This window comes from Apteryx mantelli, chromosome 3, assembly GCF_036417845.1.
Source record: "Apteryx mantelli isolate bAptMan1 chromosome 3, bAptMan1.hap1, whole genome shotgun sequence".
In the NCBI taxonomy this organism is placed as follows: domain Eukaryota; kingdom Metazoa; phylum Chordata; class Aves; order Apterygiformes; family Apterygidae; genus Apteryx; species Apteryx mantelli.
Window position 1 is genome coordinate 74,676,627 of NC_089980.1, and position 23,037 is coordinate 74,699,663.

At 38.9% G+C, this 23,037-nt stretch overlaps 1 protein-coding gene across 1 annotated transcript in view; it reads right to left on the bottom strand.

Annotated features, from left to right (window-relative positions):
- The window catches only part of PDE7B (phosphodiesterase 7B), an 89,168-nt gene that overhangs the window by 47,036 nt on the left and 19,095 nt on the right, over window positions 1–23,037 (bottom strand). The gene's annotated exons all lie outside the window — the stretch shown is intronic.

Genomic DNA, 23,037 nt, shown 5'->3' on the forward strand with positions numbered 1-23,037 from the left:
GATGACACTGCACGGGGAATGCTCTCAATTGTTTCAGGGTTTGATAATGGGCTAGGAATATTGCCTGAAGCCCAGATTTATTTCACCCAACCTTTGGCACAAGTCAGTGGAGAGGAATAGGTGCCTCCACCCAGTGATTAACTCTTAAACGGACTACACTACCTTTCTGAGTTGCATGTTTTTGACTTTGACTATGCAGTGGGTCTAAGCTAACTCTGTTCCTAAATTAGGTGCCACAGTTACGAGCACAGCATAACGGAGGAAGAATCGGAGCCCTTGTCCGTGATGATGGTTTGTGGACAGCTGGGACCACACCAAGCCTTTTACCTTTAAGTATGCTACTAACTGTGATTATCCCTCTGACAGTTACTATTTATTTTGTAATAAATGTAATAGACACATTCAGTTTATGCTGATGTGGGCACACACAAAATACAGTGTGCAGGCACATACAGTGCAGTAAGCGCCTCAGTTAAACAAAAATCAGCGCTTGTTATGCAATAGTAATTGGACTGCTGTTTTTCTCTAAACTGAGAACCTGAAATAACTGTGTCCTAGTTACCACTGCGTGATAGTCATTTTACTATCAATATTTTCTAGCAAAAAGGACAAAAGTTTATATAAGCATTTATATAAGATATGAAACCACAGAACACAAGGACACAAAGGGAGCATGAGATCATGGGTAAAAGCCATGGACTACTTATTCACATACACACTTTTCATTTTGGAGAAATCAAAAATTCAGACATAGAAGTGTGCCAGGAAGTTTTGCAAAACTCAGCCAATAGCTTTCATATGTTAAAATAAAGATAGACAAGCCTTGGTATCTGGCAGGAAGGAAGCTTAATAGCCAGTTACTGATCTAAAAGAGGAGGCAGGTCTTGCAAAAAAAGAATGCAACGAGAAAGCACAGGGACTTGTATAGATATACTATTATAAATGCAGAAGACAGAAATCATCCATCACCACCTCTGTACCTGAAGGGAACAGCTTAGACAACCACCTTGACTTTGGTAAATATTTTGCTTCAACTATATAATAACCAGCTAGCACTTACTACCTAGAAGGCTGAACTCACTAGTCAAAGAAAGGAAGGAAAGTCTGGGAAAACAGGGAGCTAGGAGGAGACATGGCATACTCTGCCTCTGCTTCTCTTTTTCAAGTGATCCCTTTACAATCCCAGTTCTTGCCTGAGCTGCAGCTTATAGCACTCCCAAGCAGTAGCCCCTGACCGACAGAGTCTTGGGAGTTTCACTGCTGCTCTGATCCTGCATGGCAGTATTTTGGCTGGCCTGAGTCTTACCATGCTGCTGCTGCTCAGCAAAGTTCACAGCAGTAAAAGTGGCCCCTTTGCTGGATCGGGAAACCAGACTTGTAGTGGGCTGGATCCTGTTAGTATTTTGAATGTTACTGTTTCCCATGTCAGAGCTAAGAACCACCTGTCTGCATTTGGGAGTTTTTATATTGCATTATTGGAACTTTAGTCCTGCCTGCCTCCAAACATCCATCACTGACTTTTCATGGAAAGAGGATAGTAATGCTGGTAGGGCACTGAAATATCTTGTTAATTCTTGTCTTCTTAAATCATTAGATAGCTGGTAAATTACTCTGCATTAGAAGATGGGAGTTATGTCAGCTGGGAAGCAACAAAACTTGCTAGTTTTCTCACCTCTGAAATTAAATCTAAAATAACATGTTAAAAACTAAAGGATACATCTTGAAATGATAAAAGCTGTAATAAAAATCATAACAACAGCTACAGTGTGCTCTTAGCAACAGGTAGTAGGTTGCATTACCATGGTAACTTTGAAGTCTTACTGTCATACTTCTCCCATCCCTCTCCCATATAAATTATAGCATAAGGAAAAACACATTATTAATTACTTAAATTGTACTTCTTGGAATCTAGTCTTCTGCCAGACTCCCCACTACTAAAATAAATATGTACTTAACAACAATTTCTATAGACTTGTACACTTCCAGTCCACATTTTGTCAAAACACGTTAAGTAGTTTGATATAATAACTTCTATTTTACATTAGTGAAAGAGCACAAAGAATGTGTGTTTTGTTCAAGACCAATGACAAAACCATGTCTGGAGTTCAGGTCTTCCTCCATAGGCTCCACGCATTAGGTCAAGCTACTTCTTTTGCAAGTTCCTAAAAGATACGATTTTCTTCACTCATAGCTACATCCAGACCTTAAGCTGTCCAGACTATAAATTATTTTCTTAACCGTCATAAAATTCTAGCTATGGCTGCCCTTTCAGAGATCTCTTACCACTTGCCTATGTTTTGCAACTTCCAGCTGAAACTGTCTCAAACTTCTACATGCGATTCTATTACGTGTATTTCTGATTTGAACATTATCAGTGCTTTAAATGATTCCACTATGAGACCAGAACTGGACCTCTTGAATCTTTCAATGATGGTTTTGAAGTTGAAGAGTAGGTTCTTTTTCTGCAGAAAGTTGAGGTAATAATTGTTGAACATTTGTTCACAAGTTTCCTTTCCTATTTTTCATTCTCATTTCTCACCTATGTATAATATTTATTAGGTGAAATTTTTAATGTGCATTGTTAATGGAATTATTTTTATTTTACAGGTTCCTCAGGAACAATTATTTGCAAGTATATGTATTTTATTCTGGGTTGATTAACATTCTCATTTTCTGCTCTGGCAACATTATATAGTCAGGCTGAAATTTTAAGTATGATACTGCAATCCACATACGTCTAACAGAGCTAATTAGTAAAATTTGATATATTATATATTTTTTATTTACATCAAATAATAATTGATATCATGACATAAATGTTAATAGTAAAACCCTCATAATTTCAAGTGGAATAGAACAACTGGAGCTTACATTTGAGAAATATTCAATAATTTGAGATTAACTGTTTCATTTCTGAGAGAGAAAGAGAGGACACTCTGGGAATTAAAGCACTGAATGACGGTCATAAGCCCTGAGCTCATTTCTTCGTTTCAATGCCTCAGTTTTTCACTTCTCTGTTTTGTCTGTCCTGTGTAGACCCTAAGTTCCCTAACACAAGGCCTCAGTGGCTGAAGGGGATCTAGTCCCAGTACTGCAGTCCTGGTCATGGTTTCTACATAACTGTAATACAAACATCAATTATATTCGCTTTTCATACTACCAATAGTTAAGTCAGACACTATTCAAAGAAAATGAATTCAGAGGTTTCTCCTCATACCGTCAACTCAAAATTTGCTTTCAACTGTGAAAAGACTATTTCCACAGCCTTGCCCATGAGATTTTTACACCATCTGTCTCCAATGAAACTACAAAAGATATGCATTCAAAACTGTCAGTAGCAACCCAACAATTACCATTATTTCAACCCATCTCCCTAATTCTGTAACAACTCAGCCAAAACCTAATCTCTACCTGTTACCAGATTTTACACAATGGCAGTTTTGTTTGTGGAAAACCCTTCTTCATTTTATACCGGCATTGCATGGCTGCCACGTTCTCCTCACACGAGAGGAGATTCAGTCTCTTCCGACTCAGCCTGCTCCCTGTATCTAACACTTCTGTCTAAAGGTCATAAGGTGCTTACACGCCCCTTTAAGGTACATCAGTACAGAGTCAGCTTTACAGGTAATTAAGTGAGACTCTAAAGTAAATGAATCTCGGTCTTGTGCATCAACCGTATGCTCGTTCTTCCTCATCGGTCCCTGCGCGCCCTTCCTCCCCTCTTTTCCACCTCCCCTTGGCACTATTTTTCTTAACTCCAATGTGACCCTTCCTCCTTCCCTTCCCTTTGACTCACAGCTCGCTCAGTTTCCCATCTAGGCACTCCAGCTTTTCCTGAGGTTGGAGTATTGCACGGCTCTGTACGAGGAAGCAGCAATAGCGGCCACTGCCTCCTCCTGATGGGACTGCCCCGGGAGCCCTCGTGGCTGGGAGACAGCAACAACTGGCCAGGGAGGAGGAGGAAGCTCTGAGCGCTGGCTCCAACGTGGGCCAAGTTGCCTGTAATATCTTGCAGGGGAAAACTTCACTCGCTGCCTGAAGCTTTGCTGTGAGGAAGAGTTTTATCTTGCACAAGAGACAGCAGGAGCCAAATGCTTGAGATTAAGGAAGTTTTTTTAGTCAACTTTTGTTTGTTCATCATATGCTGTAATAAATTCTCTTTTGTATTCAAAAGCAGTAGCTAGAGTCAAAAGCTGGGAAATTTCTTTGTTTGAATCGGTTTTACGTTCTCTGTGGAACACATAAATACCTCCATAACTCAATGAATTATTGAACAATAAGGCAAGAGAACTGTTAAAACAGAGACAGGTACCCTTACTGCTAATTGCTTATTCAAGATAAGTGTTGCTTGAGCTAGGCAACATTTTATCATGCAATATTTTTGCATCAGAAAATATTATTCTGATAAAATGCTTTTTCCTAAAAGAATGTTTTTCTGCTTAGAAATCAAATAAAAATGACATATGCAGATAATATAGATGTTTGGAGAGGAATGTTTTTATTTTGATGCTAGACGCAGGAATAAAGCTGCATGAAGTGGAAACAAAGCCTGACTGTTCTACAGCTTGCAAAGTGCTTCTCTTCTCTTGCTTTTTGCACCATACTTTCCAAACAACACGTAAATCTTATGGGCAGTGGGCTGGATTTTCAGTCCTCCCCTCCCCCCCCCAACCTCCAAATTCAAAGACCTAACCTGGCTAGATTTTAGCAAATACCTTATCTCTTGTAAAAAATTCTGTTTCTAACATGGATAATCTTGAAGTTATCTGCTATGAAAGGGCAAATTTGGATAGGTTATCATGAGCTATTTCTAACACTCTTTGTTGAGGAGATTAAGTTGTTTCTAGCAATCTTTGTTGACGAGACTGGGTCCTGCCTTGGGACTCCCAATATTTTTTTTCACTAGGAGAAACTAAAGCTAACTCTTTCACTGCTTTGTTTTTCTACGTATCCCAGTCAAAAAAGCACAGAGTATGTACCTGTATATGTAAACCTGTATATACCTATATCAGCCTGAACGAATGTGAACATATTACACTAATCACAGTCATATTAAATCACATTTTTATATGTATTTAAATAAAAAAATAAACTTTTAAATTGAAAACTGAATTTTTGATAAATGTAAAAAATGCAATAACCATTTTTAATAAACATTTGATTAAGTGTATCAAGATTTAAGATGAAAGAAATTTTACAAGGCCATCTTTCAATAAAAATATTCATTAATAAATAAAATAATAAATAAAAATATTCATTAAAATATTTCAGCCATCTTCAATACCTGTTTTGTAGCTTGTGGAGCTTAGAGAAACTTAGAAAAACTCTGTGGCCGGGATATTCTGTGGAAGCCCCCTCTTGCATTTCTCACAAGCTCCTCTGAAGCACCTTGTATTCTTCAGAATTGGAAAAATAACACCAGACTAAAGAGACCACTGATCTAGATCATGCACTGTCAATGCTATGTACACATGCATATAAAATTTAAAACTTTAGAAAAGCTTCTTTGTGGGGTGCCAGAAGTGGAAGACCTTGATCAATCTCGGTATACTCAGAAATATTAACCTACCCTCTGTGCCCCATTCACTGTTACGGTTCAGTTACATCAAATATTTACTGGCTAAAGGACAATTAAATAGCAGTTTACCTTCTTTACTCTTTATTCAATGCACATTCATAAAAGAAGTGGCCTGGCTCAGACAAAAATGATTAGCTACATATTTCTGTAATTAGAATACTGTTGGTAAACAAATCTAATCAGGTGCTTGCCATTGGCAAAAAATCCTATTTCCCTAAGACTTTGTTCACGTTTCCCTTCGTTTGCAATGGCTGACCCCTGGGATGCCAAGTAGCTTCATTACCAACTGCCTCCCTGACAGCCTTCCCCAGCAGATGTGCCGGCACCACCAGCTTAGCTGAGCCCATCAGACGTGTAAGCTGCTGTCAGGTAGCCTCTGTCTGGCTTGTCCTTGTGAATATTGGTTCTATCCCAGCTCCTAATTCCAGAAACTGCAAAAACTTAATGTCTAAAAGGAAGAGGAACTACCAAGATATGGAGAGACGATTAAACATAGCTCTCTGTAGCCAGCATCCTTTCCAATGATCCTTAGTATCACAGTTTTCTTCACATCATCCTGTAATTATGTACATCTAATTCAGACTTCACATATACACTGTAGATATGAACAGCGATGTCACATAAGGGATTTGCACCAAACACCAGCCTTCAGGAGGGGAGACCAGGCGTGCCTGAAGGGAGAGATATCCTGTCTTGCCCTGGAAACAGAAATGGCTTGGGATTGGCTTTTCTCTAAGGAGGACGGACAGAGCAGGGGATGGAATATATTCTCCTCCTTCCTTGTCCACTGTATGTCCTTCTATAAAAAGTGGAAGAAAACCTGGTTTTCAGAGGGCAAACTACTCAGTGCTCAACCTTTTCATCAATAAATGTCCATTCAATAATCTTCCAAAACCACTATAAATGGATAGGAGCATGAAACAACACTGCAAAAATTGTATTACTAATATGGTACTTAATTTGCTAAGTGGCCTAACTCAAAGCTCTGGATACATAAACCATCAGCCTGGAGCTACACCTAGAAGCCGGGTCTGTGGTTTGGGCCCGCTGCCGGTGTTAAGTTTGCCAAAGCTTATCTATTGCGTCAGTGCCAAGAAGAGAGACATGAACAAGCGCTCCATAGTCTTCAGGAGCAGAGCAAGGCAGTTTTAATGGGGGAGCTGATAGTGCAAAGAACGCCAGGATCATACCCTTTTTTTTATAAATCTAAAGTCCCCATAAGAGTCCCCATAAGAAATTTCTATTTAATGTCTTGCAATTACTTTGTCATTTAAGAAATCCCACTAGTAAACATATTTAATTTTGCTATCTACATTCCTTTTTATTTGAAGTTAACAAAAAACCTTGCACCTTTTCCACCAATTTTCAATATAGAAAAAAGCAAACAAAACAAAGCCAACAAACATTATGAATATTTCAAACACATTTATATTAGAAATGCCAAGTCTTTTCATTGACAGCCTGTGCTGCAGCACTGCCTTTCTCCCCAACTGGGGCTGAAAACAGAAGCTCAGGCTTTTGTCTCCTACATTTTAATATGTTCCTTGGGAATTCAAATAATTGCTAAAGTCTTTCAGAGAAAGGAGGAAACTGCAATCTAATATTGCTAACGTAACACACAAGCAGATTTTTTTGGGTGGAGGCAAAAAACATTGAGATGTTTTTATAAATCCCAAAGGAACAATAAAGTGTACAAACAATATTTAAATTTTGTTTTGTCTCAAAATTTACCTTTAAATTACAGCTTAGTAACCCAAGAGTTCAGTTTTGGATATTCATTGAAGAGATCCTTTTCTGAGTAATCCAGCTTCCGAGGATCCTGCTCAAATAGCATTTTAAAGGAGAAAGAGCAAGACAGTTTCTTCAGTCTTTGCTTTTCACAAACCTCTGTAAATTCCAATAGAGAATAACTCTGGCAAAGACTTTTTTGGCACGTTGCATGGAGGCATATAAAAAGGTATTTCTCAACTCATCATACCCTTGGGCAATTCAAACTAAGCAGAGATTTTATCTTTTTTAGGCTTTTTTTGTTGTTGTTGTGGGCATTGCAAGATATAATAGGGAAAAAGCAGTAAGATTATTGACTTTTCTTCAAAAAAGATCAGCCTGAATAAACACTGAATGTGTCTTAAAGTAACATCCAGAAAACAGTTGTGTTTTTCCTAGACTCTACCTTAACAGTATATTCAGTAGCTTATAGTTACCAAAGAAATTTCAGGAACTGTGTGAAAAATAAGCTTAACTAGCGAGACTCTACTTACCAATGATAAATAAAGCAAATGTTCTGCAACTTAGACTTTGAACTTATTACAGAAAAGAGATTCAGAAACTCTTTGCTGGAAACCTCACAAGAACTTTCTCTCCCCAAGTATTTGGCTAGGTCTCATCAAATCTGTGAAACACTTATCTAAACACTTGAGAATTTCACAAAAGTTAAATTTTAATTTGGTTCTACACTGAAGAGAGAGTCCATGAAGATTTGTAAGAATCAACTCATCATTATCACATTGCAGACGAATATCACAAAATACTGTCTATAGTTGTAAAACTGACTAACGTTTTGGACCAGGTTCTAATCCAAGATGAGGAAAATGCTATACTCGGTTAGTTCCCATGTAGGTGTAGCAAGATAATGTGCACTGTACTCACGGATATTCAAATACAGATACTATGTCAACTATGTAGAGAAAAAAGTTGAACAAAATTTTACCAATAAATAGAAAGGTGCCTAAAATCCTAATGAAGAATGTGTATTCCATCCTCCTTAAACTAAGCTTTCTATTTTATTTCTCCCCCAAACTTGATGGCTAAGTAATTCACCCTCCAGAATGTAGCAGGATCCATCCCAGCGTGAAGACACTGTTACAGAGACACATAAATAACTTCTAGCACCAGGTTATTCGTGTGACAAGTATACTGCAGCTGTGAGCTCACACTGGAGGCTTGTTGCTTCAGTGTGAGACATTCCTATTCTCCCATTTTTATAAAATAAAGCTCAGCAAATTATTATTATTATTATTATTTTCCCCTAGATCTCAGATATCAAGTACTGGTGTATAATTTGATGGAAAGACGTCCTTTTATCAGAATTAAGAGCTAAAAATCTCTGCTTAACTTTTCCTTGTATAGCATACAGTCAGAGGATATCTTAAGCTCCAGAGGAAGAGAACAGAGCACATGTCTACAAAGACAGCTGAACTTACTACAGAACCCTGAAAACATCTTTACATATTTTGGGGCTAACATGTAAGAAGTTGCTAACTCTCTTAAAACTTGAGTTTAGAGCATGATTCTGGACCACTGGAATTTCAGGCCAGAATCTGGGACTGATTTTTCCACTCCAAATATTACTATTTCAAAAATATTATTAGAGCACAAGTTCTGGCCAGGACCATCTCCACACTGTGTACACTCAACAGTCAGTTCTAGAAGTCAAATTTATGTAAACTGTTTGCCTGACCACTCCCTCAAAGATTTTTCTCAATCTTGGAAATCTTCTGTCCCCATATAATTTCCAGAGTAATTTCCAGCTCTGCCAAGTCTTTTTGGTCTCCCTGTCTCTATTTCATCCTCCTTTAGTTTGTCAACACAGAAAAACCTTTCTCTCCAAAACAGAAAGGGTTCCCACTTCCCACTCCATGCACAGATATATAAGGTCTTTCGTTACGGGCAAATTTTTCCTACGTTTTACAAAGGTCTCTGTGAATCAGCTGAGGAAACCAGGAGGAGAGCTAGCTACCTTCACGCCCTTCCAGGGGCACACCGTTCTCGCTGATACCCCTGTGTCAGCACTGATCTCCAAGACTTCAATAAAAACATAACAATACAGGTAACGAGAAGTAGGAAGGATGAATATCCTTTACGTATACTACTAGGATGAAATAGGAAAACAGTTAATAGCAGTGTCATGCTGATGACACTGACTGCCTAGGCATAGTAGAGCACTATTCATTTACACTGAAGAATCCAAGTTGCCTGACACTTTCTTATTCTATTCTTTAAGCTTATAATTGCGGAAAAAGCCTTTCAAAAACAGGCACACACATTTCTGTATTATTGTGAAATGTCTGTCAGCTGTTGGTTTGGTTAACATGGAGGGGCAGAAAGATACAGGCTCCAAAATGTAATGAACTCAAAGTCCCAACATTGTCTGTTTCTCAACATCTGCAAGCAGGTAGAAATACACCTATGCAATGCAGTCCTAACTCGGGCCTTTGAAGCAATCACAAAGGTGGAAAGGACTTCAAAAGGTCATCTAAAAATGGTAGGACAGCTCTTTTTTAAAAGCAGTCATCTGGAAACACCACTCCCACAGCCTTTAGGATTACAGATTCACATAAAATAGAGGATAAGATGTGGAGAAAGAAGGTCAGGTAATCTTCTTGTCCTGAATGTAATCTTTTCCCAAGTGGCCTGGCTACTACTGCTACTCATACAAGGCTGTACAGAAGTGACAAGTTTATCCATTCACAAGCATGGCTCTCATTATTTCACTGTATACTTTCATATCAGTGCCAGTGTGTCCAATGCCTGAGTGCATAAAATGTGGGACTGTTAGTTAGACAATTAGACAATTAGTATGTAACTCGGACCCAATTCTTAAGCATGACTGTCTAAGAACAGGATCAGGAAACTAACAGTTACACAGGAGAGGGGAAAAAAAGGCAATAGGGATGATGAAATAATCACAATGCTAGAGATAACAGGAAAAGGGTTATGGAGACACCAAGGCAAAGGATATCTGAGAAAGGATTTACAAGTAATAAGGAAAAAGCAAAGGTATCACAACCCCACTCTGATGGAGAGCAAATGACGATATCACTGCAGTGCTCATTTGGAAGAGTTTTAAAGAGAAGGAAAGCACTGGGAATAACACGGGGCTGCGTCTCGGAATGGATTGGCTTCATTTTGCTTTCACAAGTTGCCTCTTAGGAGGGTAGCGCAAGGTAGCAGCATTCGGTGCTTGCGTTGGCTCCTGCAGCTGCTCTGAGAATAGCTGCTGGCCCACCACTGGCACAGCAGGCAGGCGTCTTACCCACCCTGCATGCAACGGGCTGCTGGGCAGGGAAATCTCATACACACAACAGCCAGTGCAAGCGGCTATCACAAGGGAGTTAGACTGCCGGAAAAGACAAATCTCATTTTCCTGAGTTGACTTTCCCTTAGCGTATAAAAAGGAAAAAAAAATTTCAGCCACTCTGGAAACTGGAATGGGGCTCTGGAGGTGGTCGGTCACCTTCCCATTGCTTGATTTTCTCTGTTATCTCACTTTCCTGTCTCAGTGGTTCTGTAATTGACACCATCACTGTGGCTCCTGGAAAAGTAAACATGTTGGGCTGGGGTGCTGCTGGAGTGAAAAAAGGGTGAGGGAAGGGTTACGGAGGTCGTGTGTCTCAGAGCCTTGCCACTAAGGGAGTAGGCAGCCAGTGCTCATCCATGCCCTTGGGGCAGTGGCAGAAGTTACTGTTCCCAAAACTTTCCTTTTATCAGAAATTGACCAAGTGGCTCCATCCAGATTCAGATGCTGTGGAGTCTGAGGAACCACTGGGGTCAGGGAAAAAACAAATACCAGTTGTTATGGGGGAAAAAAAAGTTTGGGCAATCAGAATCCCACCAGAATTATAAAGACATGTTATTCTATTTGCATATTACTGAGTAGTCTTGACATTTCAGATGAGAAACTGAGTTGGAAATTACAACTTGTAAAAATTACATGTATTCAAGACTTCAACTCCTCAGTCACAGAACTCTCTCATCCTAAAATGAGTACTGACACTGTACGCTCCCAGGTCAATCACGTCAGGCAGCAAGGACAATTCAGCAGAGAACAATACATGAGATCCAAAAGAACAGATCCAAAACTCACTTCTTTATTCACCTTTTCTATTCTGTCAGGTAAAAACCTTGAGTCTGAGTATAGCAGACAGAAATTGCATTAGATTGAGGTTATTATTGGCTTTATAAAATAAAAAACTTAATAAGAAGTAAGCCTTGCATCTACCATCAATATGTGTTGGTACACATACAAAAGAAAAATACTCTATTATACAATATTTATTGGTATTCAGAACATTCTGGACACAGAATGTTTGTTCTACAGCTAAGTCAAGAATAAGTCAAGAATGGATCCCACATTGTAAGTCTCTCTTTTTTTTTTTAATCAGTTTGATCTGATGAGAAATGTTGGTGATGGAAAAACTGAACTGTGTTTTAGCATACTGCAAGTTTTGGTAGGGGAAGAAATTATTGCTTTGACCAATACATTGCCCAGCGGTTGTAAAATGCAGGCTATCAGACTTTCTTTCTGTATAAAGTGAGCTTCTCAGAGAGAATAGAAACATAGGTAGCTAAATAAGAATATTACAGATGTCATTTTAGTCTCTTCCAGAACTGCTAAGCACTGGAAGAAGAATCTCCTTTCCCAACAACCTCTGTAGCTATACTTACCATCATTAGAAAATGTGCTTCATCACAAAGAGAGGTAGTAACCATAGAGTACAAATGTTCTCTTTATATGTAAAATACAGGTAGAATGGGATTGAGGGAGGGGAAGAGACCAAAGGCAACTCTTCTACATCTTTCTCCATTGTTTAGTTCAAAATTCTTTCCCTGTTTTTTTTTTCTCCAATGTTTTATTTGCTAAGTCTTACCACATTTTCTATTGAAATCAAATAGATTCTAGCTTTCTTGAATTCATACAAATCATCTATTCAATATGGGAGCACATACTGTCATGAGAACTTTTCTATAAATATTAACATTACATACAGTAGAAAAACCTCCTACTCCATAGGATATCATCAAATATCTTCAGAAAATTTCATATCACACTACTTGTGGAGCATATATTGCCTGACCAAGACAAGCTTACAGGTTTGATAAATTCTTGGGGGAAATTCTTTAACAATCTTAATTCTCTGATCTTAACAAAAGTAATAAATAGGACCAGTGGTGAGAATATGTTCATTTTACTAAAAACTATTCAGCACATCCAAGAAAGCTTCATCTCTACCAGTTCTTCAAAGGCTTTGATTATTTTAGACAATAAAATAAACTTTCAATATGACCTTGACCTTTTTCTACCCCATTAGTATCTCATTGAATTCTTACCCTACTTAATAAATTTAATGTTTTTTTCCTTTTTTTTCAAAATAGCAGACACTTAACATTTCAGATTTATCGTAACTAATTGTATACCCCAAAACTTTGCCAACTATATGCGCTTGGTATTTTATTGCTTTTAAGAGGAAAAGTGGGTTTGTATAAGCAGTCCTATATCATTTACTTGGCAAGCTATTTGCTCCATCTGTGACTGGTCCTTTAGTTTGGAAGTTCCTGCTTAATTGCTGTGGACAGATGTTCCATTGCTGTAGCACTAAACACCATGGAGGCCCCTGTCACATAATAAATCAATTTAAAAAAGTTCCATTCCCTTGTTCAAAAGCCTCAAAATCCTTATAGAGAGCAGAAGTGGAAGCTCTGAACTTACCTCCAAAGCCATGTTTCTCTAAATGCACTGTTTCTATGCATCCATTCTATGTGTTCAGGGCATTTTTTTTGTCAAGAGACCACCAGATAACTTACCTGTTATTGTTCTGCACCATAAAGATCATACTGAAGCTCTTTTATTACTATCTGAAATTTGTCTCCCTACGGTGAATACTTATTGATCTGGTATACATACCTAACTAGCATGTTAATAGTCTGTTATTACTGAGGGGAAGGAAAGCAAAAATTGTCAACTCATATGAATGAAATATGTATATATGACAAGCAATCTTTTCTTTTCTTTAGGCTAAATTACAAATATTTTTGCTTTCTTCCAGGAAGAAGGACTCCCTGGAGAGCACTGATCAAACAAGCCTTTTAATGAGTTTGCCAGATTTTCTGTATGCTGCTTGTGTAGCTATCTGTCATTCTGACCTACCAAGGGCTAGACTTGTAACCTGCCTACAGTCTCCCCCATTCAGACTTTGGGGGAAATTTTTCCCCAAATTCAGGGGGGAGTGGACTGCACACAGCAGCAGTCCTCACCTTGTTCCACTGTATCTCCCTCAAACTGGTCTTACAAGAAATGCATTTCTTATAATGCCACAATAATACATCTGTCTATCCTTGCTCCATGCAAAACCCCACTTTTGACAGGGTTTTCATCCCTTTAACACTTACTGAAATCATTTTTATTGGCTGACCTTTTCCACCATAACTTTCTAAGCCTCTAGCCTTTTATTCTCTCTGTCTTCAGGACATATTTCCATCCCTCTCAGCCTAAAGCCTGCCAAAGTTTTTATAACTTGTTGAATATCACCAACTATAGGAGGAAGTTCATTGATGAAAACTGCCTTTATCTCTCTGAAATAAAAGGCAGTTACCATCAAGGTTACTCTTTCAGCCTCTTTAATAAAGCCTCATCTTCTTTTATCTCCCCTTTATGTTTTAGCCTTAAAATGTACTGCAGCAAGAAAGTCCCAGGCAGAGTCCCCCCTTTGTTAACCATTCAGTTGCATTTCCCACCCACCTGGATTCTTTTATTTTTTTCCTGTTTCCCCAATATGTGGAAACACACCCTAACTTGGTGACGGAGGTAGGTTTAATGGCGTCCTTTTCAAATGGTTTTGGACAACTACTTTGGGAGACTAGCATTATGCTACTTGTCAGAGACTTTCACCAGTGCAAAGGGGAGGAGGGATCAGTTACTCAGTGCTGTATTTCAGGCTTTCCCCATCCTATCCTTCATAACATATCCATCACTTTCTTGTTGTCTTTCTAGTCCAATGCCCAACTGTTTATTCTTCTGTGATGTTCTCCCCTTCCGTTCACATTTTCCACCTTCCGTTATTATTGCCCGTCTTTTCAAATCCACTGTAGTAAATAAAGTTCCTACTCTGCCTCCCAGACTTCTTATGCTTTTAAAAGCTTAAAAAATAGCCTGCAGTTCAGTATTACTCTGTTGTCCCTATCAGACTCTGTATGCCATATTTGTTGCTTTAAAACAGATAATAATCTTTTTTGGGCTATTTGTGTTTTTTATGAATTAAAGTAGCCTGGGACAGTGTCTGAAACACACTTATGTCCCCCCACAGGAGACAGAAAACTCTACTCCTCATTCAAATTTGCTTGACTCAAAACAGCACGAGCCAAGCACCAGAAGCCCAGCGAGGCTGTGCAGTCTCCGTCCCTGGAGGTGTCCAAGACCAGACTGAGGAAAGCCCTGAGTGACCTGGTCTGAGCTCGCAGCAGACCCCGCTCAGAGCAGGCGGCTGGGCTAGAGACCTCTGAGAGGCCCTTCCACCTGTACAAGTCTGCTGATTTCCAGTCACTGTCAAGTCAGTCATGATACTGGGCTTGTCTAACAGTAGAGGATGGCAGAGTTGCAGGCAGCTTTATGTGATTCTTTACTATTACATTTGTTCCTACTTCTCGAAAGGAAAAGATGTCTTGCTTTAAACATCTAACAGAATCTCATGTCTCCACTTTGGGAGATGTCTAAGTTATTTTTTTCTTTCATTAATTTGTATAGTTCCCATTTTTTCTCCGAAAGTTTCCTTCCTAGTGTAGGTGTTTATCCAAATTCTCTAGGCCACTGACCCTACTAATCATTCCTCTTGCATCAGCTTTAATCCTATCAAGATTCATCTCTGCTGAAGATTTCGAGAGAGCTCATTTCTGAGATTAACCAATCAAGACTATCTCCAGTAGCAATGCCAATTTTCCTTCTTTGCTTTGGCAGGAAGTAGAACCACCTCTTTAACTCTATAAACATCACTTGCTGCAAGTTAAGGTTCTCCCTGTGAATTTCTTCTGGGGAAACTGCTTTTCAAATTGGCCCCCTCCTATGGGGCCAGTCATTCCACACACACAAGAAGCACAGGTCGGTAGTTACAGGTGGCCAAGGCGCAGCACCGTAGGCCATCTCAGCCACTACAGTTTTAGGCTCAGGTGGCCATTTGCTCTTGCAACCTGTTGCAGCTGTTCCCTGCTTCAAAAATAATTAAGAATCCTTTTCTCTTCCCCCACCATTCATCTTTTGTTCATTGATACTTCCCTGTACCTTCTGGGCTCAGAAAGCACTGAAAAACATCACTTTAATATTGATCCAGTTATATTAGAAATGGGATTGGCCAGATACCGTGTAAGAAATCTTGCTTAAGTGTTAACCTCAGTTCAGCGCTGTTGAACTGTTAGGTTGCCAAGTTCATGACAAGAATTTGGCTGCTATTAAAACCCTATTATCTCATCTACACGATCATTCTTGAAGTTCTGCAATTGCTAGTTTTGGGGACATATTTCACACCATAATTTAGCCTCATGTTTTCTGAGCCAATGAACATTTTTTTGGGCTCCATGATGCATTTGACTCTAAGCTGCAGGTGCAAGGCTGGTGGTGGTCCAAATCTCAGCCCCACTGTTCTCTAATTGTTCTCTTTTTATTTATATTTTGATATTGTAGTCTCTTTTAAACAGCCTCTTGCACCTTACTAAACAGCTGAGGCATATGCAAAGTGTAACTTACTGTATAGTATGCATATATCTTGTTTCCCAGACATTTCTCATCTAAAGGTCTCTAAAGAGCAAATGGCAGATTATTAGAGGAACAAAGTTTTAAGAAATAGTTTCTCTAATCAATGCAACTACTGAAATCCACTACATATACTTGCAGAAACAATTCAGATCTTGCGGGAAAAGTTCCTTCTTCTACTCCATCATTTCAATCGCATGACGTCAAATCAACAATTTGCAACTGGAGCTATTCAGTCTGGCAGATTTATGCCAGTAATTTATAAGAGTTTGAAAAATAAAACATTCTCAGGTCCCACTCAGGCACTTGACATCTTTCAGACAGCACGCCATCACAAGACATTACACCATATTTTGATCTACAAAGTTTCCCAAGTATTAAGTGATTTTTAGAATGCAATTGCTTCAGAGTACACAAGATCTTTTTCCATTTTAAAAAATATATGTTCTAAAACCTTGAGACAGGTAATACATGTGAACTATCCAAGAGCAAAAACAGGAAAGACAAGGCATAATAGTTTCATCATCCAAGTGTTGATCCAAGTGTTGAGATTCTTCTAACACAGCCCAGTGGAGGGGTGGCTCCTGGTTCTGAGCTCCAATCCACAAACAGGCAGAATAAGCACCATGTGCTAATGCCACTTTCTTTTTCCACCTGGGTGCAACAACAGCTGGGTCTCAATGCAGGTGCAATGGAAGGTGTCTAGCTGACAGGTCAATGCACCCTGCACTACAGTAATTTTTCATAATCTCTAAGAAGGACGCAGCAGACAAATGGCATTAACCATCCAGAACTAATGGAAGTGCTGATGCAGAGAACTGAAAATCAGATGAAGATTAACAGAATAGCCAGAAGCAAACAGCATTATGTCCTTAAAGCAAGACAGCATTCAAGTAACATCTATTCTATCTTCCTAAGTTATGGATAATGATATCTCACTAGAGTTCTGAACCTCAAATTACTAAATTTCATGGAACCTTCTCAGGTCTTAGGATGAATACTACTGTAGAAATAGGAAGTCTTTTCTCTGTAGCAGATATTAGTCCTGATGAGGTAACCCTGCTAAGTAGAACCGAAATCATTTGACAAAGATCTTTCACATTGGCTAAGGCAAGATAACAACCAACAATCAGTATATACAGTACGGACCCTAAACGGCTGCATTATACCCAGTAAAAGGTTACCAAACAACTATGCAAAATAAAAACAGTAATATACACACACACTCAAAATACGTAGCCAGCACACAAATGCTGCAGCACAGATGACTTCTAAAAGATGTACATAGAAACAAAACACTCCCCTGCCTAGAACATGATGTTCTTGAGCATGTCAAAGCTAGTGTAATATCTTTAGAATATCTAATTTGTTAGGTACGAAAGATGATATGTAATTACTTCTTCACAGTTATAGAGTAGGTTCAACATCCTTCCTCCTCTATGTGAAAAAACTATTACTCCATTAGTAATGATTTACATTACATTACAGCTGTCACTGAATGTCAAGGTAATTTCCCTGTTTTCTTTCTTTGAATCTTTTTAGCAATCCTAGCTTAAAAGAGTACCTACTATAAACATGTTCTTACAGAAGAGACTGCTAAAGAGAAAAAAAAAAAACTAAAGGACAAGAGACAGTAATTTTGAAATATCTTGTCTCTACAGAATTGACACTAATCAGTTTTAGCTAGGAAGATTTTATATTTCTTTTTGCGCCCAAGAAAAAATCGTGAAAAGTAAAAGAATTCAATTTTCCTATCTGACAATGGCACCAGGACAGGGTGGAACAATCTGTCACTCCACTTTGAAAGTCAGTAATGTGATGTTTTTAATTTATGAAGTTTCTGTGCCTCTCAAAAACCCTGAACTTTATTTTCCTGAAATGCACTTTTCACGACTACGTGCCCAAAACTGGCTTTAAGTTTTGCAGGCCTGAAAACTGCCAAAAAGAGAATAGGCCATGAGTTGCCTCCAATTTCCAGCTGCAAGCCCAGAGAAGGAGAAAGGCTGGAACTGTAAGCTGCCTCCCACACCAGCCCTTCTGCTGGAGGAGTGAAGCACGCTGCTCCCTGAAACAGGGAGCTGGCAGAGCAGCATGGAACGAAAACGTCCTGGCTGTACACATGCAAGTGAGACACTGGAGAGAGAAAAGATGTAGAAAAAGTGTCCTGCCAGGAGCTCTTCTAGCTTACACAGCATAGGCTTAAATTTTGTGAGTCAAAGAACTCAAGCTGTAGGTATAACTTCTTGGTGGGTGCAGCTGATACAGTTGATTATGCCGGTGTCTGCAACAGATCTGTTAAGAGCGTCTTCTGAAACCCTAGGCCCCCAAGTTACTTCCTGCATTTTTATGCCTGCATATACTAACATGCTAGACTTAATTCCTTAACTAATTAGTGCTGAAAGAATGAAAATGGAACAACACTGAAGAGGTTTCAGTGTTAATCTGATAACACCATGTCTCCTAATTTGCAAGGGCAGTTTTAAGATAGATCTGAAAAAAGGAATCCCTTTTGACAGGAAGATCAGGCAGACTAAATATCTGATTACTGCAATATACTGAGAGGTGACTCTAGCTACCTATAACATGAGTTAATCACCTAGAAATAAATTTGATGAATTGTTTTGTGTCCTGCCTCAAAACAGATTTTATAAATAATAGGAGGCACGCCAGTAAATTTCTCACATCTTGTTGACAAGTGTAGTTAAAAACATTACTGACTCCCAATCAGAAGGATTACCGTTCTGAAACATGTACAAAAGTGCTTTATAATGCCCTCTACATACGGAAACTGAACAGGCTGGAAAATAATACAAGGCAAGAAGGTTGTACTGGCTGACACAATTGGACTACTGCTTTTAAAATTGTTCCTGAAAGCAAATTTAGACCTTGACTGATTTTTTTTAGTACCGGCAGATCTTTAAGTTACACTTACTGAAGACTATTCAGGAACTACGTATGAAAGCATAAGTGAATTACAAAGGAGTAAGATCTGTAGGAAATCTGCCCCGGGCAGATTTGGTTTCATTTTGAATAATCCATCTTGCTTCCAAACATAAGTCCCATTGATTATCACTATAGAGGAAATTTGCTTTTCTTTAAAAAGTAACTAAGAGTAAGTTGGTTTGAGTTTAATTCTCGGTAGGCAAGTGTCCACATCATAAAACGACTGCTACCATTTACCCTGTTGGGTGAACTTCTCAGCAAGATTAGTAGGGAGTTTTGAGGACTCTATTGACCTGGAGAAAGCAGCTCTCCGTTTTTCCCAAGGATTGCACTGCCGATCAGGTCAGGAACATGGCAGGGAGCTAAAAGACAACAGCTGTGTTCACTATTGGCCATGCTGTGACTGAACTGAGCAATTCACTCCTAATGGCTCCACGCTGTCCATAATGATCTATCAAGAGTAGGACACTCTACTTGAAAAGAGAATTCTTTCAAATAGTAATTTTTCAAATGAAATTAAAGCAACAGTTGGTTTGGAGGCTTCAGATTGCATCAAATGTGCTGCATTCAGTGTGTCACTAACAACCACAGAAAGCAGGGAAAATGTGATACTGCTCTGTGCTGAAGAGGGAGCCCAAGAGAAAAGTAGAAGGCTAGAACTGTTTTAAACTGTAATTCATTACAGATTAAACAAACAAACAAACAAAAAAAAAAACCCAAAACAAAAAACCCAAACCCTCCAACACAGTAGAGGTGTTTCCTTAATGCTTTAGTACATGGAAGAAGAATATCATTTATCCAGAATCAAGAAACAGTCCAAAATCATGGTTACCATTTACACACATTAAGTATTTAGGAAAGGCATCAAAATCATGCTTTAATTGCTAACAATTACTTCACAAGGAGTTAAGTGAAGTTTGTTCTTTCTTTTACTTTTTCCTATTCTTATTTTTTAATATCAAACCAAAGGAAGGACATTTGCACAAATCAAGAGATAGGAGCATTGGTCAAACAGCAAATCACCAAATCCCGTGAACCTGACCAAAAATTATTTTGGTGAGTATCTTTGATAAACTTCAGAAGCTTTCAGGTAGCATGGGACATGCGGTTTGGGCACCTCCAAGCAGCTGTGTGGCGCAGCTGCTGCCCTGCTACTTGCGTATTCAGTCCTGCTGTACCTACTTCTGCTCCCAGCCCGCTGCCAGGACTCAGGCAGGAGAAGGATGGAGGAAGGGAAAAAGCAAGTTCCCATCTGTGACTGGAATGGGAAGGGACTGGGGATAAGCATCAAGGGCTTCATTTGCCTTCCCTCTGCCCAGTTCATTTGTGCCATCTGAGGTGTTGGGGATTGGCAGTAAAGCAGGTGGGTGGGCTGGGGGCCAGGCCTGGCGTGCCTCTTCAGTCTTGGGCAGATATGAGAGCTCCTGGGTGCTTTCACTGCAGCAGTGCAAGAAATGGAGGAAGCGTTGGGAAGAGAGAGGACTTAGAAGCCAAGATTTAGGTTTGTCTTGGGCATCTGATGTAGGCCTGGTATTGGCCCCAGGGTGAGATTCCTTGTTCACCACCCCTACAGCCCACTGAGCTCTCCCAGCCCATTTCTCCACATATTCATCCTCTTCTCCCAGAGCTTCCACCCCTTTGTATGGCCCATCAACTCCCAGCAGCCTTTCCCAACCTTTCTTGTCCTGAAGACAAGACATCTTTTTCTGGCACCAAAATACTGAGCTCTGCTGCCATCAAAGGTAAGGACAAAATAAGAGTTCCTGTGTCCTTTGTTCAAGGAGTGGCAAAAGCCAGTTTTGCCGACTCTGCTGAGCATTCTTGAGTCGGCTCTAGATCAGAACATGAGAAAGTAACCTCACTGGAGTGTAACAGGACCTAGAGGTGAATTTATCTCACTACTTTAAGCATTTAAATGTAGGCATTTTCATGTGAGCTACAAGTCTAAGCTCCCATCAGAATCAAGGTTGTAACAGTTGGTAGAGCCTAGGAAACTATTCAGTTGACGAGATTTCCATTGGCAAAAAATAGAAACTTTTATACCTAACTTGAGTACCTTTAAGCATCTTAATTTGGAGCTGAATCACTGACCCCTAGTGACCAGAATAAAATTCTCTAGAAGGACTACAACTTCATGTTAAATGCTGGGCGTAATTTAGAATAACATCTGTAAAATTCTGTTAGATTCACCTTATTTATTTGGGCAGTGACGCAATGAAATATTTTTAAATGTTATATCTGGCACAAAACTAACCTGATTTAAAGGCTATCAGTTAAACAATACCAAAGGTAAAAGACAGCTAAACAGGTTTTTAGCAGAAACCTATTTTCCATATATTACCCAAGAACACTTCAGCCTGCATTATGCCATCTCATTGCATAAGTTCTTACTTTCCCAGTCTTAACTCAGAAAAAAACATAACATAATAAAAGGCTTGCCTTTTCATAGCAAGCTATGTTAAACATGACTAACTAAACTAAAACCCTACCAATCAAATATCAACACTACACAACTATACTTTGTGAAGTCAAAACTCAGAAATTGGTCATAACCACAATAATTCTATAATACTGTGGGTCGCATTCATTGAGCTACATAGTATGGTGTCTATACCTGAATATTTACTAACTTGTAGCTTACCACAATGCAATAACTGCAGTCTCATACATTTTCTTGAGTCGCAGTATGAGAGATGCTTTCAGGCTGCATAAACCCCTGACAAGAGAGGAAAACATCTTTTGTCAGCTAGCCTATCATTATGGATCCCTTTAAATTCTTAAAATCTATAAGTCATTGCTATATGAAACTAGTGAATGTTAATGTTAAGGCTCCTGTTGACTTTCCAAATTCAGTCCAACTACATAAGTGTAAAAATCAGCCAGTCTTGTGAGGAATCTAATACCCCTACTTCCATGCACTGGTACACCAGCTCTATGTGAACAAGAGAAAACGAGAATTCTCAGCAATAAGAGAGTGAGAAAAGGATCTTTGAAATGTATTTAGGGAAAAAAATGTCAGCAATTTGTGTGATTTGAGTCAGTATGAATTTTTACAGCTAACTGAAGAATACTACAATCACCAAGATGATGTTAAGTGCATTTTCATATATAGATGAAGTTCTATTTCCTTAATTAAATTAGTGCTAGAATGAATAGTTTTCATTGGTGGAGATAAGGTTTTGCTTTAATTTCCTGCCTTTAGGTGGAGTAGGCTAATGGAAAGGCAACATTTTTGGCCTCAGCAACAAGTCACAAAAAGGTTAAATCGTGTGTTGGCTGGATTGGAAATACTAAGAGAATAAACCCTCTTGTATATATTTTTGTTCTGCTTCCAATAGCTTCTAGGTAAAGAATTTTAATGGACTCTGATATAATTAAACAAATTTACCATCTTCAGGTCAGCAGTAAAACTACTTTAAGGCATTCCTCTACAAGCACAGAGATTAACATCTATGGCTATGACTATTCCATATATGTAAGGTAGACTGTTAAGGTAGACCACTTATTTTGGTCCAAATCCAGTCAAAGACCACACAAACAGGCCTTACATGATCCACAACCTTCATGTCCTCAAAATAATATTGAGGTAGAACTTCTTTGCAGACTTTTGTGTAATCATACGTTTCAACTAGTGTGGTCCCAACCCAGAAACTGTAGGGGAAATAAATAAAACACTGCAAAAACAAAAAGTGAACAAAACTTTCTTCAGAAGACACTGTTCTCATTGCATGGTTTATCTGTTTTTGGGGTCTCCCTATGTGTTCTGAGAAATGGGTCTAAACTGAGAAATGCTAAATCAGAATACTTTTGAATCATGGGTGTGTCTGAAACAGAAAACTGCATTTCAATATAAACTCTGGAAAGGCACCTCTTGAGATAGCAAACAATTACATTCCTGTACTTTTCTTGACTTTTTTGAAATTCTAAGGTAAATTGACAGAAATGGCAGTTTTTAAACATGCTGGTATATTGGCATATTATCTCCAGCTTACTATTT